This window comes from Colias croceus, chromosome 16 (assembly GCF_905220415.1).
Source record: "Colias croceus chromosome 16, ilColCroc2.1".
In the NCBI taxonomy this organism is placed as follows: domain Eukaryota; kingdom Metazoa; phylum Arthropoda; class Insecta; order Lepidoptera; family Pieridae; genus Colias; species Colias croceus.
The window spans coordinates 197,952-216,475 of record NC_059552.1 but is presented as its reverse complement, the minus strand read 5'-3'; the positions used below and the strand labels follow the sequence as shown (position 1 = coordinate 216,475).

Below are 18,524 nucleotides of genomic sequence, written 5' to 3'. Positions count from 1 at the left end.
AAGAAAGCTGCGTTGATAACGTCAAAAAATATTTCATAATAATGGAAAATACGATAACTATAAAATTAGATTGATAGATAAGTTATCGAGACCTATACAAATTTAATAAATTACAACCAAATATGTCAAATACCTCTTCCCAAACCTTATATTACGTGAGACTCCAAAATGATTACAGCAAACAATTTTTAACATCGTACACCCAAATACACCTCTCAAGGGCATAAAGATTCATGGCTGAACATTCAGAAGGCGTCTATCTTTGCAGCTTTATACTGACTCGGAAATCTTAGCGTCGATTAGCACAATATAAATGACGTCATCGGAAGTTACCAGGGGAATCTTTCGTGAACAAATGAAAACATTTTTAACGTTCCCTTCGCGGGGACACTGCCTTTTTAAGATTTAAGCTATTAAGGCTGAGCTGTAAAAACCTTGATTTTAATTTTCAGATAAATTGATTACGTTTTCGTTCAATTTTTTATAATCATCTTCATTTTATGAGACTTCTGTTATAACTGAATTTACATAATGCTGGAATTGTGGAAAGATGGAATACGAATTTAGGTAAGAGTCAAATTTATTATGATTGTAAACTAGCTAGTAGTTATTCACACTTTTTATTGGTACTTTAAGCTATGTGGGATTTAAAAATGTTTTTGGCTTTCAATCTTATAAATAATAAATACAATTCCTGCATCCAAAACCTTACGTAAATTTCAATATATATAATATACATATATTATATAAGAACCTAAATTGAAATTATAAATCGTAATACGATTTATATACTATTTTCTCGTATTTGGAAGTAAACATTAGAACGTGCACGTCCACGAAACCCACCGTTATAATATCATTAGGAAGACAATCGCGGAATAATTTGGCTATTTACTTAGGAAACTGTACCGGGAACAGTTACAGTAACTAGGTTGAATAGTTACAAATTAGATGCCCCAAAAAACCGGTAAAAAACATCGCTAACATGTTTACAAACTCGACGCGGGTAATAAGTCAAAACTTTTTTGTTATTCCCTCCAGTGGTGTTGAAATCGGCACATTTACTAAAGTGTCCCCAACTTTTTCCATATGAAGTTCGCTTAGTGGGACTTACTTTTATAGTTCGCTTTTGTAGAGCCGAACGCTCTGCTTATGTTGATGCTCGTATTCTGTTATGTTATTGCGATGCTTCTAGATTTATGAATGTTGTAATGGTTTGATTTAAACGCATACGTGTATTTGTAACACGTTCTTTAATTGATTTTGGTTTTAAATTTTCTAGATTTGAGTCTGTAAAATTGTTAGAAGTTTTTTTTTACTTCATATAAAATTGTCATTTCATATAAGTTGTTTTCTGTGTACCTACATGTGATGACCACGTAACAATAAAAATATAATTTTATTTACTACAACATTAATTTTCATAGTAACATAAAATTATTATTCAATCTGTAAAATAAAAATAATACAAATTAAATTTCGCTTCACAATTAACACTTTAAATTCCAATTAATTGCCGTAGCCACATAACAGAAGCAAAATGGCAATTATAAATTGCAAATTAAGTTACGGAAAATTCGGAATGCTTCTATCGAGTTGATTTATCGCTAAACAATCGGGGACTTCGCAATGCTTCGGAAATTTCGAGAACTTAACAAAAGGAAGACGCTAATGAAGTCAAGGGTTAATTTTCAACTCCTTGTGGCTTCTGAAAGCCACATAGTTACATAGTTTTAGAGTAAATCTACAATGGTTTAGCATCAATTTTAAATGGGATTGTCGACCGCTGTATGCTTTGAATTTATATGGGTCTTGTTGTTGATATTATAGGTCCGATAGAGACGTGTAAAATTGAATGATTTAATTCAATTGTTGGTTTTTAAAACGGTTTCTTTTTTGTGTGCGATCTAATATGTAGGTGCACGTCTAACTAGAAGAAGCCTGTATACATTTGTGGATAATATGCGCTTAAAATCGGTTTCACTTAGTTTAGAGCATAATTCTCAGCTTTTGTACACACATATTTCCTCAAGCGCGGAACCAAGAAAGCGGTTATTTCCACAGTCTAACACGTGTTCATAATTATTGATTAAGTTATTAACGTACGGTTACCGTATCGTTGTGGCCTATTTATAGAAATGTATTGTGTTATTGGAACGTTGCTAATCAACCATAGCTAAGGATTAGAGCATAGAGATGAAAGACATATTATTAGGTGTTCCAAATTCTCCTCAATAACAAATTACCTCATAGATTTTCCAACATACCAGCAAAACTATCAATAATAATTGCTTGTATACTATGTTAATATTTACAATACTATATGGGTGGCTTAATTTCACATTTAATTTTAGTTGTGGTTTTGAACGCTGAAAGGAGAGTTTTACCTTTAAAAGTTTCTTACGTCATTAAATGGCGAAAAATTCCACCATAGGCGTCGCCGCGGCAACAACAGTCAAAGGTTACATAGACGTTAACAAAACCTATTTAACTTAGCAAGTATCCTTGTTTACATAATTCAGAGGGATAGACAAAACTCGCGGAAGGATGCGAGGAGCCGTCAGCCATAAATAAGCTCACATTGTTATTGCTCTTTTGTTTATTGTCCTAGTGTCGATGTTACTGAATATTTAATGTTATATTTGTTGGCCAGTTGAATTTCAACGATCTGTGTCCTTGGTGCGTCTTGAGTTAGTAATAATATAACTATATGGAGTTATTTAGAGTGTAAAGCGTCACAGCTTTTAAAAGCATTTTTATGTTATGAGTTATGATGATATTGATATAGTATCAAGCCTAAACAGTCAAATATTTTATTATAAATTCAATCGAGTACAATTTCTATATTAAAATGACTTCTTTGTGTAAACCAATGCATTAAATGCTTACATAGAGGGTGCAAATCAGGATGGTAACAAATAAAAGTAGGTAAATAAGAACGAAGAAAGCCACGAGTGAAAAACTAATCATGTTTATTTATTACGAGGAAAATTGGATCATGTATTTAATTAAACCAATAAAGAACAATAACTAGTTCGATTGCGGACGTAGATTGAAGTTTTTATAGTTTTTTTCCGTACGGACTTCCTTATTCGTTGACTAAAGTCCTAAAAATGTTTATGACTTTGGACATAAATTATTACGAATGTTAGAACGTAAAATTAATAAAATAAAATTGTGAACGTAATAAACCACGTGTTTTGATGATTGGTTAAAATGAAAATACTCAAATAATGATCAAAATAATAGAGTCGGATATTAAAAAGAAGACTCAAAAATTATCCGCTCTTCTTTCGAAAAAGCTAGGTGAGCAATCAATTCAAAGTTACTATAGCAGTATCTGAAATTATCTATCTTCAATAATTTAGACTGTGGGTATTCAGCTGGCTTATAAGGTGTGATTTGTTTTACATCTTACGAATTAATTGAGAATGGTGGAATACGGTAATATAATACGGTAATATTATAGAGGAAATAATTGTGAAAACTACTGTATTAGCAAAAGCTGTATTATTCTTGATTGTTTTTATCGTAGGTCAAACCAATGAATAGCTACTAGGTAAATATAAAAGTTAAAAAAGGTGTAAATTATGTGTAAGCTTGCTTGTATAAAATACACAGGAGATTTTAAAATTAAAGTATATTAAGCATGTGCAAATTAAAATATGATAATTTAGCCTCCGTACATTTAATTAACCTTCAATGTCTATTTGTAACATCATTTATATTGAAACACAAAATATAGTAAATGTAAGATTTACGTAATAATCTGGAAGGTTTATCTGAGCTAAGAAACTCTTATCTTTGCGCAGACCCAAGTCTGGACCAATTTTACTTCTTTATCTGTGAATAACAGATTATACCATTAATATTATTAACTAGCAACTTGACCGGGCTCCACCCGGGTCAATAATTAATGTTTTAAAATATATTTAAAGTAGTTATTAATAGATATTTCAATCCAAGCGGACAACTAATCCAAAATCGTTAAATGTATTAAGATTTTAATAAGCCGTTTTCTTAGTTATTTCTTGACGTGGAGTAATTAAAATAACACAACTTTCTTTAAAATCGATATCATTCATTTCATACCCAACCACACAAACTTCATTATTTATGAAAAGCTTATGAAAAACTTTCCAGAAAATTAATTACCGAATTCATTTCACGTAATTTTCATTTATTTCCAAGAAAGAGAAATCAAACACCCTTATGGCGCAAATATGGGTTGGTTTCGATGGCAACGGCAATTAAAATTCGCAAGGAATATAGGTAATATTTGGAAATCCTTGTTTGTTTTGAACAACATTCGGGTGTGTTTTGACAGGCCGCTTCAGCATATTGATTGTCCGGGATTCACGTATAGAAGAATTTATGGATTAAATTGTTGATACGGCCAGTCGTATGAAATGTATTTTTAAAAAAGGATGCAGAACACGAGGAATAAATTGCACGGAAAGCTGGATGCATTTATCTTATACGTATAAAACAAAATTTTGATTGAGGAGCGTATTGGTGAAGTCGAATATGTGGACTAGTGTAATATGTCAATTAAAGGTATTTTAAAAACATAGATATAGGAAGGTATATTTGAGATACAATCAAACAAACGAAATCGACAAAATTGCGTATGAATGAAAACAGAACAATATAATAATTTTGTAATATTATATTAGACTCAGATTCTCTTGGGTTGACACTGGCAAAATAGTATATATCTGAATAGTGTAGCTTTCTGTAAACGAAAGAATTGTCGTGGTTTGTCGATACTTCTGAAGACAATCCTTCAAAGAAAAAACGTAGGAATTTCTTTATGATATAAGTAAGGATAGTACTTATAGATATTAACAAACAATATTTGATACACACGACTGAATTTAATCATCTTTAAAAAAATATGGTTACGAGTCAATCCGAATAACTTTGCATTCAGAATAATACTAATAGAAACGAATTTGTAATCAGCGCCATCTGCTAGCGACACTTATTTACATGAAGCTAAAATGGCTATTTAACAATCATTCGCACCATCCATCATTTCGCAGACAGAGATTAGCGGCAAACTGACGGGTTGATATTTCCTTTATTATACTGGCGTAATTGCCTTTTGTGTGTGGGTCAGTGAGATCATACGCAATACGCATTGATGATTAGCGTTGGGTGTCTTGTTTGTCACTTGTTTGTAGCTTTGTGTAACTATGTTATGTGCTGTGTTACTTCTGATGAAAAATAGGTTGATTAATTTAAACACTATTTTTGTTAGGGGCTGTTAATGCTTCCTTTATCTTCGACTAATTAAAAATACTCGTGATTTGGCGCCGTTTTTTAAAGACTTTCTTACCTATGTAAGGAAGAGCATATATTTTTTTTTCTAGATAATTTCTACGTATAGACAACCTCTTCGAGTTCCAGAACTAGTTAGCGTTCCCTATGATGAGATAACTTAACAAAAATGTTGAGTTTTTTATACTACCTACTAGGATGACATAGGATGTCAATAATTCTGCCGTCCAAATAGGTATTTAATTGAAATGTAAAATATTCGTGATTTTGCCAGTGATTAACTGGTCAAAGTTAACAACTATACTGCTAACCGCACAATCCTAGAAGTTATCCTTTGACTAGTTCGGACTACAGGCTTCAAGTGATCTGTGTTTGCAGTTCGCTTGCGGTTTTGGTCATCCACGTTGCAATTTCACAATCTTCAGTCTGATTGGGTAAACACTAAAATATATACTTATTATTTTGCACCATTATTACTTACTATTGTCGTGAAGTAATAATCATAACATAATAAAGTGAAGAAGCTAATCAATTATAATTAAATATTTAAAAGAATTTTAAACCAATACAGTCAGAAAAATTTTTTTCAGAGCAAAAAAGGCACAAATATATCAATTATTAAGCATAATATAATAATGAAAACTGTAAATCATTTTGGATATTTACCTAACATTGACTCTACTTAATAACTGATATAATAAGGTAATTGTATACAAAATGTAATAAAAAGATCTTGTAGATTTTTCATGAAATAAGTAAATAACTTTAAGTGTTCTGACCTTCGAATATTGTGTGTACCTACTTCGTTATATTTGCGTAATCACGTTCCGAATATTGATTTTCCATTGCTTTGATATTTTATAAGAATGTAGTAATAAAAAAATAATAAAAAAATCCTAATATCAATCTGAAACAACGCTCACTTTCATTCAAACCGTCAATTTACAGGAAGCATTCTAAATTCTATATCCAACACCAAAAGTTCGAATAACACAAGAATTTAAAATACTAAAAAGCTAGCATATTCAGAATCCAGTTATCTTTTAACAGAGGAAATCTAGCAACCGTACTGGAATCCAACCAAAAGTCGTTTGGCAAGACAAGCCCTCGTTATGCTGCTCACTGCTGGTATACCTGACTGCTGTCATCATCATAAAGATTATGGAATAACGGTTTACGATACTCGACGTGGAGGATTTAACTATTAATCGTATATTGTAGTAACTTTTTTTCGTATTTATGGAATTGAAGCTATTTGAGAATCAGCGGTATGCGTTGTCGATTTAATAGCTGTTGTGTACTTCGTTCTTCTTGTTAGAATTGATTTAGTTATTTTATTACGTATATATATACATTACAATTATGACCAGTTCCGTTTTGATGTAGTATCATACATAATAAAGTCGAAACCAGCTTTTTTTTCAATTTGATTTGCACGTTATACGTGTATTTTGATAATCTGTGGCATGCGTGAAAACATGTTTAATAATATAAAAAATGTAAGGCTTTTCCACTGAAATATTCCAATTAGTTACCTACCTGCTATTTGAACGATTTTTTATCAAAGAGGCGTATTAGTACTACCTTTAGTAACTTGAATACAAAACAGGTCAACCGTGTGCTTTCAAAGCATTATTCATAAATATTTATTTTTAAATATTGCCTAGTTTTATTTCGACTTACTAATAAAAAGTATTCGTTAGTTGTATTTGGCATTTTTCTTTATTCATTTCTTTTTAAATCAATAATTTGCGTGGCTCTATAAAATGTACATGTGGGTATAATAATATACGTCAATTCTCATATTCCTTGATCCATGCAAACACTATCGTTTCTAACTTAACTTTACATTGCTGTATTTGGTCCACATTGTGGGACTTTTTATCTCTAAGCATCGCAGATCAAATTGTAATAATAACAAGTAAAAAAACCTATAAATATAATAATATACGTCAATTTCAAGTGAAGTGATCAAGGAATATGTCCTTGATCACTTCACTGCATACAACAATAGCACAATTATATCATGAATCATTAATCATGAATCACAGTCATCACAACATTAAATTAATTCCACAATAAAATACAAACCAGTAAAGCCGTTCGTGCCTAAACTACGATCGGAACTGTTATCGATCAAACCATTGCAACAGACAAACCCGCGGGACAAATGGTATGTGTGATTTACTAAGTGTACCTAGAAATATGATTATGCGTCATTGTTTGGATTCCTATTGATTTCGCATCTGTATGCAAATTTGAATAAAACACAATAAATTCTGTGTAAGCTGTTGTTTGTTTAATGTGTGTAACGGGATTTACGATGTAGGTGATGATGTTAAAGTTGAATGTTTTTGACTTTGTGTTGTTTTTGCTGTGATATTATTTACTTTTAGTAAAAAAAAAATATTCCATAAAAAATACCGATTAGGTTCTACTTATTTTACATATGGCAATATGCTTTTTTAATTAACTTTCCTTTTATATTTTTTTTAATTTGGCCTGCCTTAATTAATCAGCAAGAACGAAAAAGATAAAATATACAGGTAGAGTAATGGTAGAGCAGTATTTAGAATAACATTTTGCGCACATTTTCCCAGAATTTCATTCGAAAAAAACTATCGTTCGAAAATCGACTCTATATTATAATTATTATATGACATAAAGTCCCTTGAAAATATACATCATACTATTGTGACGAAAAGTTTCCAAGAGAGCAGAACTTTCGAGAACATAATATAAACGTTGGACGCACAGCTGTGTCCATTGAAACACGCCCAACTCAATTACTCCATATATTTTCTTTATAAAAACCTTTCTAATGTAGCCGTATTTATGTGAGTTCTGTATTGAAAAAATATTTCTGGGTTCGGCCTGGACGTTCCTTCATATTTTAATTGGTAGAAGTTTGTAGATCAATTAGTACAAAATTAACATAAGGAATCCTTTTTGTAGATAGAAAATTATCTGTTTATTAATAATTCTTAGATACATTAATGTAACCAACTCAAAATCAGCTAGGCGACAATTGTAAAAAAGGGTTATCTATAAAATGTTACATGTTTCGATAACCTCGGCTATTTCTACTGAGTTTGAGAATAGCAAAACTATACAGATTACTTAATAAAGCTATAAAAACAGCCAATATAATAATTATTCTAAAAAATATCTGCTATTAACATTCCAATCGAATCGCAATAGATCATACTTGTATACAAGTGATGTACCTACATTGAGAAAAGACTTAACAGGACAAGGACTTCAAAATTCAAAGATATTCAAATTGCTTTCAAAATTACGTTACTTTAAAAGGTTTCCAATCGAAGCAATTTCTTCCTTTCCTTACCAAACAAATGTGATCTAGGCTATCAAAATTTTGAAATAGGCTTAAATCGCGAACGTCTTCAAAAGGTTCGAAAACTCAAAGACATCGAAATAGCGAAACGAGAAATAACAAAATCAAAGGAACAATAAAATTGCATCCAGAACACAGGAAATTTAGTTTCCGAGATCTCATCTCGCTGGATATCAACTCATACAATATTCGCTTGTGTTTTATTTCAAAATTTCGACGTAATAACATTTGGAGTTTGACGAATGAGCTTCCTCGTGCGATGTTTCTGAACATAATATTATGATATTATGGTTACAAGAAAATAATATATATGATTTCCTTAAACGCCGGTCACACCTAAGTATATTTTGATTAAAGTTTTATAGTTCATCACTTCCCATGAATTGAGTCGTTTTTTCGCTAGTATAATATAAAGGTTGACTCAATCAACGCGGCATAAAAAGCTTTTATCGATTTTTAAGGGATGTTATAAATTTGGTATATAAAATATATTTCAATATTTTACATGTAGATTTATATGAGTAACAAATCCAGTAAATTGAATATAAAACACTTAATACGGTTTCAATAAATTACTATCATAAAATAAGTCCCTACTCTTATAATTGTGCATTCTCTTGGAAAATGTATACTTGAGTTATTTATAGGGAAAAACCTAACCTTTCTCGGCAAAACGTGTAATAAAACGTGACCTAAAAACCTTTTGTTTTCAATAAAATTTTATAAAAAAAAGTATGAAGTATGTTTCAATAAGTATGTCTTGAGAAGTAGCTCGTTATGTTATTTTTCTATATATGAAAATAGTAGCCTGTCTTTTAGCTAATTCAATACAAAAGTCATCCAAATAAGTACTGACAGTTATGAAGCTTTGGATGTTTATTTTAACAAAATGTATCTATAGATTGGATTGTATATAAATAAAATCTGCCGTCGACATCCGCCAAAAAGTTATTTAATAAAATGTAAATCTGGACAACAATACTGTATTTCACTATTTCATTTATAATTTTACAAATGGAGCGTGAAATATAAAACATAATATATTGTGTCAAATAGAAGAGCTAGAAGAAGAGCGAGAAGCGAGAAAAAGAGCGAGAAGAGAGACAATGCTTTTATATCGAACGGCAAAGCTGATACTAAAAGCCTACTAGGTATCTTATATTTTGTAATGCTATAAATAAGATTTATTGTAGAAACCTTGTTTTAATGTTATTAATTATTGAATACTTATTTGGCACTCTGAATTAATTTTTGCACTGTGTTCACTAGAACTTTAATATGAAAAGATTTAAAATATATTGCCTGAATGATGTTCACTCAAACAAATATACTCTTAGTCGCTATACATGGCAGTTCAAAAAGTCAAGCAAATCAAACCGCCTCCCACAGTCACACACACAACATAAAAAAGAACTGATACAAGAATCACGCACAATACTCGCGCTCCAGTAGTGTTATACAGTGCAATAGCTCGATTATCACTACAGGTACGCGGGAGTCATTACCTCGCCACAGATCAGCACAGACCCTTAATTGGACGTAAGCTAGACCGTGCCACTCGTTAACTCTGATTATTAAACCCTCCTGTGGTCACGGCTAGCGAATGCGTTTCATATTGATCGTAATTTATATATAACTGCACTCGCCATCGATAAGATTTACAGAAATACACGTGAAATGTTTTTGGAAAATTTATGTTTTTGTATAGAATCATTCTACAAAAAATGAACGAGAACCTTCTTTAAATAATGCTGTAACGGTGCATTTAGATCAAACGAGCGAATTTGCTGTGTGTTCTAGCTCTATGTCAAATTATTTTAGTGTAAATAGACGTAGAGCATTCTTTCGTTGTTCTTAGTGCGTTCGGAAATATTATAATATGCAATGTTCTAATACTGAACATCACTGAATACGAGTTTTCGTTTACATAAGAAGATCACGAAAGAATGATTGCTACAAGGTAAAATTTTTGACTCTCACTGACTTATTTGAATATTTAAACAATTCTAGATTCACTTAAAATATTACATCATGAGATGAGAATCAACTTCAGTGTCCACATATCTCACGCGTTTTTGTAATCAATTTTTTTTATGTTATAAGAAAAATATAGCAACAAACCCCATTTACACAGCAGAAAGAGGAATCAAAAAGCACAACAATAATTATAATACCCAACACAATAACGTGACATACGCGTATCCACGTAACAATTTGATCAACTTCTATCAGGCTCATTCGTATTGTGGTCACGTACCCCGTCGATATTCTATCGAAGTAACCCTCCTAGTAATTTATGGAGACCGAGAGGCGTGCCGTTATGAATTATGACTGGGACAGATAGACCACTATGTTTACAAAGTAAAAATTTTGCCCCCACTCTGAGTTTCGGATTATACAAGTTTCGTATATTGTTATCCATATTAATACGAGCTTTCTTATATTCTTCTATAGAATATATTTTGTTAGTGTAATAGATGGGAAAGATATGAAAGTAATCAGGTAGGGATGGATCAATCAATTTTGATGGTGTGCAGACGTATAGTTGAATAAAGTTAATTAATGTTATATCAAATGTTCAGGTCAGGTATTGGCTGCCATAACACTGTAATAAAGAAAAAACGCGAACAGTACAATGCTTCAACTACCATTAACCAATTATCTACAGAACAATAAAACTGATTAGCGAAACAATGTTCTTTACGCGCACGAAAACGATTTAACCAGGTAATAAAATTCAAATAACTTCCGCATACAACTAAAAAGTTCCTGCGAAATGCACTCAATACAAATGTAATGTAAATGGAAACTCCAGAACCATCCATAAACTATATTGTACAAAACACATCGTAATAAAAAGAAACGATCCATTCCGATTCGATTTGAATAAAAACGGATTCTTTTGAAGCAAGGCCTAGGTCGGTATTCGTACAATGGAGGCGTCATTTTTCAAGCAGAACGGTTGTAAATCAGGACAAGCGTTCATATTTCATAGCCGAATGGAGTGGCCATCGACTCGCAAGGATTGCGATCGAATATCATTCGATACAACTCTATCAATTCGTGCTCAAGATCAAATGTGCTTTATGGAGTGCGCTGGACGTCGAGGGTCAAATCTGGTATTTTCCCCGTTTTTAGCTTTTTCAGTACGAGTGTGATAGATCGAGCATTCTTTGAAGTAGATTATTTTGAAGCATTTTTTAAATCTAGTTACATGAATCTATTTTTATTTATAAAATATCTATTAAACTGCGCAGTGACAATAATTCAACTTGTGAAAGATCTGCACCGAACCGGTCGAGGATTCAAGACTAAATAACGTTAATCAGTTAATCCCAATCAAATCAGTAAATTTTCTCAGAAAAATTCTGCCCGTTATGTTGGAAAGAATTAAAATGCTACAACATCTTCTATAATTTATTTATACTACTTTTGATCTATACTAGTATCGTTCGGTACTCAAGAATATTCTCGTTCTAACTACATTCCTCTGTGTGTAAATGTAGGTATGCTTCACAACGACACACCCATAATACTATATAATATATAATAACAAATGGACTAATCCTCATTTTAAACAACGATATCAGGATGCATAGAGAGAATACTGTGAAATATCTACGTATGAGAAAACGAGCCACTATCAATATTGATCAAATGTATTCACAACAATGACCTATTCACAAGGAACTAAAATACAATAAAAAGTTTAAACGCTACTGTTTAATGGATCGTAAGTATTATTTACTCACTAACACACATTTATTAAGTTTCAAATACTAAGAAATAAAACACTAATAAATAATGTTGTATCGCAAATATTGAAAAGCTCACGTCCAATTAATATAAAACGATATGGATTAAATTGACATGAATATTGAACTTCTATTTTAAAAATTATGCAATATTTTAACGGTTTAAATCAAGCTACGAGGATGTGCTGTTGTTAATCCTTAAATCGCTTTCAATTTTAAATTAAAAATGTTATATTAACATTTTCATTTGTACATTTAATATTTTTAATGCACATTTTTTATATTTAAATTCTTATTTGATACTAGCTTCCGCCCGCGACTCCGTCCGCGCGGATGTCGGTCTTCGCGTGGATGGTTTATTTCTCCATTTTGAGTAACTCTGACAATTAAATATCTTATAAATATCTATTGGACCCAAATACGGCTAGGCCTATAATAATACGCAACGTGTGTTCGCGGTTCTACAGAACAACGTCTATAAAACTGAAAAGATAAGATTAATTTTTTTCTACGTATTTTTCCAGGATAAAAAGTATCCTATTTTACGCCCAGGATAATAAGGTATAATTATACCAAGTTTCATCGAAATCGAACCGTTAGTTTTCACGTGATGCCTTCACATACAGACAGACAGACAGACAGACAGACAGACAGACAAAAATTTTTTTAATCACATATTTGGGTTTGGTATCGATCCAGTAACACCCCCTGGTATTTATTTTTTCAATATTTTCAATGTACAGAATTGACCCTTCTACAGATTTATTATACCTATGTATAGATTCGGTACGCACACTAGTAGATTTAAATACTACGATTTAATATAACTATGATCTTCTATGAGTTTCAATTCACTGTAATGATAATAAACAAAACATGAAGATTTATAAAATAAAATATATTTAAATAGATAAATATATCTTTAACGGTGAAAATATTTCACTCGATTCAAAAAGTCAAAAAGGTAAATAAATTAATTAAAATCTCGGTGTCTCTAATTGAAAATTAATATTAAGTGTAATCATTTTCCGCGCTGTAAAGTCATTTGCGTACATAACACTTACAGTTTTATAACTTCAATTTTAAAATAATAAAACATTACATAAAATTGGGTTTATCAAATGAATTTGCACAATAATACACTACATTTTGCTACAAATATTAAATTTCAGGGTAAAGTCCCAATTTTACGGTCTTACACCTCAGTATCTCTTGAATATTCTGAACTACATTTTATTGGAGTTATCTGATATCTTTGTATTTCCTAATTGTTAACGAAGATAATAATATTATGAACTTATTGGACGGTATTTAAATTTCAGGCTGTTACCTAGTTAAGTTGGAATTGATAAAATTATGAAAATATGTTTTCAATGGCTTATCCTTTATTATAATATACTATAGGTACGTGTATTCTTTCTTGTTTAAAGGAGGTAGAGTGCTTTGGAATTTTTATAGATTCGTTTTCATTTCAATAGAAGTCAAACACTGATTACCTACTTATTTTTGATTGTGTATTAATTCCTTTTGTTCGTTAATTTACTTACCTTTCTAAAAGCGTTTAATTATTGAAGTGAAACTTCTTTATCGGGATTGGAAAAAAATTGAGTGGAACATTTTTTCGTTACGCGTGAAATTTTTCCGTTACGCGCCATCTTTTTCTTATTCCTACCACGCGTGATTCGACGTATTTTGGTAAAGTTTCATATAGTAAATTATTTTTTTGAAAAATAAGGTCATAAAGAAGTTTCACTTCTTACACTAGTACACGTACACACTTTTTTTCCAAAAATAGTTATATACGCTCACACTTATACCGTCCGTATCATTTAAATACTTCTTCTCAATATTGCTTTACTGCGGCAGCCGTGATCGGAAAATAGTCCGTAAAAAGGTGAAAAGGTAAAATACCGTTGTACAGGGTCTTTTAGTACTATTTTTAGTTTTACTTTGAAAATAAAAATGGCTACCACATTCACTCGGTAGTTGCGCATTCATTGTATATTCAGATGGATTTGAATCGATTCCAAAATATGTTTTCAATTTTTTTATTTCTATACGAAAATACATATCTAGGTATGATCGTACAAATAATAAACATTCATATTAATAAAAACATATTGTATAAATATTTTAATTTTAATACTTTTAATAAATAATATGATTCAATTATTTAAAAGATATTCCATAACATGATAATGAAAATGTATGTTATTTACAAAAATCCGAGCGAGGAAATAAAATAAAACCAAATCAAAATACACTTTATTAAAACAGCCGTAATGGCACAGAAGTTGTAAAAATATACTACACATTTAAAATTATTTTGAAAAGAACCTTTTTTAGACGTTAAATCTCAACATGTCCATCCGAGTCAGGAGATTATTGAGAAAAGAATACAATATAGCATTTGTGATAACATTTTCCTATCTTTTTCATATTTGTGTATACGATTTACCTTATATAACACAAGTATGTTCACATAAACGTTACCTTTACCAAAACCCAACAACCCAATGGAACGGAATACAATAGCAATAACTTCAATGTGTTAATTCACAACGCGGCGACTTTAAAGCGTCCACATCTACCTTTAATTATTCCCTCTAACTCGGCATTTCACACATGGCAGGGTAATCACTTAAGTTCCAATACAGGCAAGTGTTCCATCGCGCAACGTTATCAGCTCAGTGGGCCAGAAACGGACCGTCTTCGTTCTACATTATACGAGTAATTTAACTGAATACGTTTAAGCCTATCTTCGGAGTTTTAGTTTGAGTTCCAACATCACAAGACGTGAGTTAATGTGATGATTTAATTATGTAATGCAATGAGGCTGGAGTGAAAAGTTTAGTTGTGTAATGAACATGGAGGAAATTAAATTTATATGGAAATTTCAAACAGGTTTTCTGTCTTTGTTGGAGAGACCTACTGTCTAAACGGTCTAAATATCGTTTGTTTTAGTTGCTTTCTTTTATTGCTTGAGAACATGTACAGAATTAAGGTTAAAGTAAGTTTGTATTCCGTATTACACGTCAATGCTACAAATCAATTCTCTTATTTATATAATTTCAAAACGTATGTTACTAAATCAAATATACACAAGTAAAAAGGTCTATATACAGATACAATGACTATGTGAATCTTAAGGCTTTGAGATATTGCGCCTTAGTAAATCACATAGATAAACGAGGCTCTATACATATTCTGTAGAGTCCATGTAGTATCCCTTCATGTACTCGTAGATAGAAACTTGCTTTTCATGTCGTAACATTTAAAATCGCTTAAAAATAAATATAAATAAATATAAATAACTTGTCGCACTACTGCAGCGACTTATTTCGGGGGCCCATACAGTGAGAGGGCGAGTCACCACCTGCCAACAATTTTTCGCTATATTTTAGTAGAAAGGCAGGTGCCATAGTCTTCCATAGTCCTAAATTCCGGTCCATTAACATCCCTTTCCATAGCCCATTTTTTTTTGTTTCCTTATCTTGCAATAGTCCTACATCGGCCGCGGACTGCCCAGGGCTGTATCTCTATAGTGCAGTCATGGGCAGGCTGCGGCTGGTGTCCCACAACACAGTAAAGTTCTCGAAAGGGCCTCTGCGTGTTGGATCCGTGTCCCCACGTAAGCCTTCCAAAGGACCGGGTACCTTCCTTATGATGGTACCCGTGTATTATGGAATTGAGATACAATATAATAATAAAGCTTCGAATGATACTGAATAAAGGTAACCTTTTTTACTTAAAATAAAAAATGTATTTAATGATTCCTTAACTGAGAAATGAAGGTACGAAGAAAATAATATCATATATAGGCAAACCGCCATAGACGCTGTCCAACACGTACAAACACACTTGTTATATGGCAGTATTGATAAAAGCATTTCAATGTGTAAGTTGTAAGCTCGCCTGAAACCAAGGCTATATTTTATCTTGTTCCGCTCCCAAGGGGTGTGTGAAACCCGGAGTTCGGTGCGGAATCAAAAATTATCATTTTCCGCGTATGAGGCTGGGTAAGACTATAAATAATAGATTATTACTGCAATCAATTATTTTTATGTATTTTAAAATATGTTTTATTTTGGTTAATTAGTAAAACAGATTAAATATTATTCGACCTTCCTAGAAATTATTGTATGGGATTCAATATTATATTGATATAAAGTGTTATAATACAATGATATTTATTTAGTTTATCTTTGTATTTAATAATAACAGTTTGCGTATGAATTTGAAATAAAATTCTCACGTTAATGCTCAAGTTTTCAATTTCATCAACGAATGATAAAAAATAATTGATTTTCATCACATTCACAGTATCATCTAGTATACAGTATACATGTATTGAGATGTAGCTTTTCTGATGAAATAAGATAACAAATAGCTATCAAATATCATTAAAAGTATTTCGTCTCAATAACTCTTCCCTTGTACATACGTGTTTCACACACACACACATATAGTGTAATCAATAGCACACGCACATGCAAAGAGCTTTCGATCCCGAGGCTCTGTCCGGAGGCTGGAGCAAAAAGCTCTTAGTATTAATCTCGTGATAGATCTCGCCTCAAAACCGCTTGTTGGCTTTCTTTCGGCTTATTGACTTATACGCTATATACTTAACGACTCTTTATATATCGATGTATCGGCTGCCCGCTTTAGTATGTGTGTAAGGTTTGGAAGATATGATTTCGTAGCATTTACGTAGCGTAGGTTCTATTGACTAAGAATTGTCGTAGGTACCGCTGCATATAGATATAGTATGTCTTTCTTCTGGTTACGTCAAATGTTGATTATCGTCTTAATATGATGTATATACTTACTATTAATGCCTATAGATGTTCGGTAACTAATAAATTAATCAGATAATACAAATACGTGAATTTATAAGAAAACATACGGAATGTAGAGTTTTCTCTATATTGTACATTACATTGTATAGAGCACATATTATTATTTATTTGAATGCTTTATGTATGGTACAGTTATAAAACAGATAATGTAGAGTACTTTACATATATAAATTCAATTTTATTAACAATTTATATAAATTACCGTTGAAAGAGTTAATCAGATTCATGAGATAATTGGCCGGCGATATTATATTCTTTGTTAATGAACCAATTAAAACATTCATCGATTATTATTAATTCTGTGAAACAACATTAAAGCGTAAAATCACTTTTATTTACCTACAACTCAGTTTTATTCTGTAAATACAAATGATATAGTGTATATTTGTACATAAATGGCATTCTATTGTATAATAATATCCACAATTAACCGTCCCAGCGAAGAAAGTTGGTCGTGAGTACAGGAAACTTAATAAAACAGACCCTTGAAATCGTTTCGCCCACTTCCTCCAGTAATTTAATTCCTACATTCACTGTGACAGCGTGAACTCCTTACGAAATTTAATAATGCAGTACCCTTAAATGATACAATAAAAATTATGTAGAGTTCATTACAATATAAGGGTTAATAAAAATTGCAAAAAACACAATTATACTATTATAAATCGGCTCTTCGAGAGATGTCGATATTGCCGAGAACTTCTTACATGTTCTTAATGAGAGCTCTCGTAAGTTGAAGTCAAGTATACTTACTAAGTCTATGAACTATCGGCAAGTTGCAAACAAGAAAAACTACTCGTTCCCGAGTCCCCGAGGACGTCACGTGACACAACACTCAGTTATCGGATTAAACCGCACTTAATTTTTATCTCAAGTTACTCGAGTACAATACAGTTGTACGAATCACATCACTTTAGTTTCACAGATCACTGATAATACGTTCGTCGCGGTGATAAGGATGGCGCTGTGCGGCGGGCTCGCGGGGATAAACGGTCCGTCCGGCGCGGCGGTCGGCCAGCTACTGCTGCTTGCGCACGCCTGGACCCGGCCGGCCCCCACCTCTCCTGCGATTCGGCACACGAAAAAAAATCAAATCAGAAACCTCTTCCTGTCAGTGAGCTCCAATGATCACCTTAAGTCCTAAGTGTCAGTTGTTAGTTAACGCCAGTGCGGCACCAAACGACGTAGTTAGTCTGAGTTATGCGCGGATCGTGGAGCGGTTAGCGTCGCCAGCTAATTTATAACGTTTTGAATCGAATGCTTATGTAAATT

At 32.0% G+C, this 18,524-nt stretch overlaps 1 protein-coding gene across 2 annotated transcripts in view; it reads right to left on the bottom strand.

Annotated features, from left to right (window-relative positions):
- The window catches only part of LOC123698363 (T-lymphocyte activation antigen CD86-like), a 160,772-nt gene extending 142,516 nt beyond the window's left edge, over positions 1–18,256 (bottom strand). For both annotated transcript variants that reach the window (XM_045644967.1, XM_045644968.1), the window contains exon 1: positions 18,006–18,256. The gene's annotated coding sequence lies outside the window, so the exon portion shown is untranslated. The remainder of the gene's footprint in view (positions 1–18,005) is intronic.
- Positions 18,257–18,524: the final 268 nt, after the last annotated feature.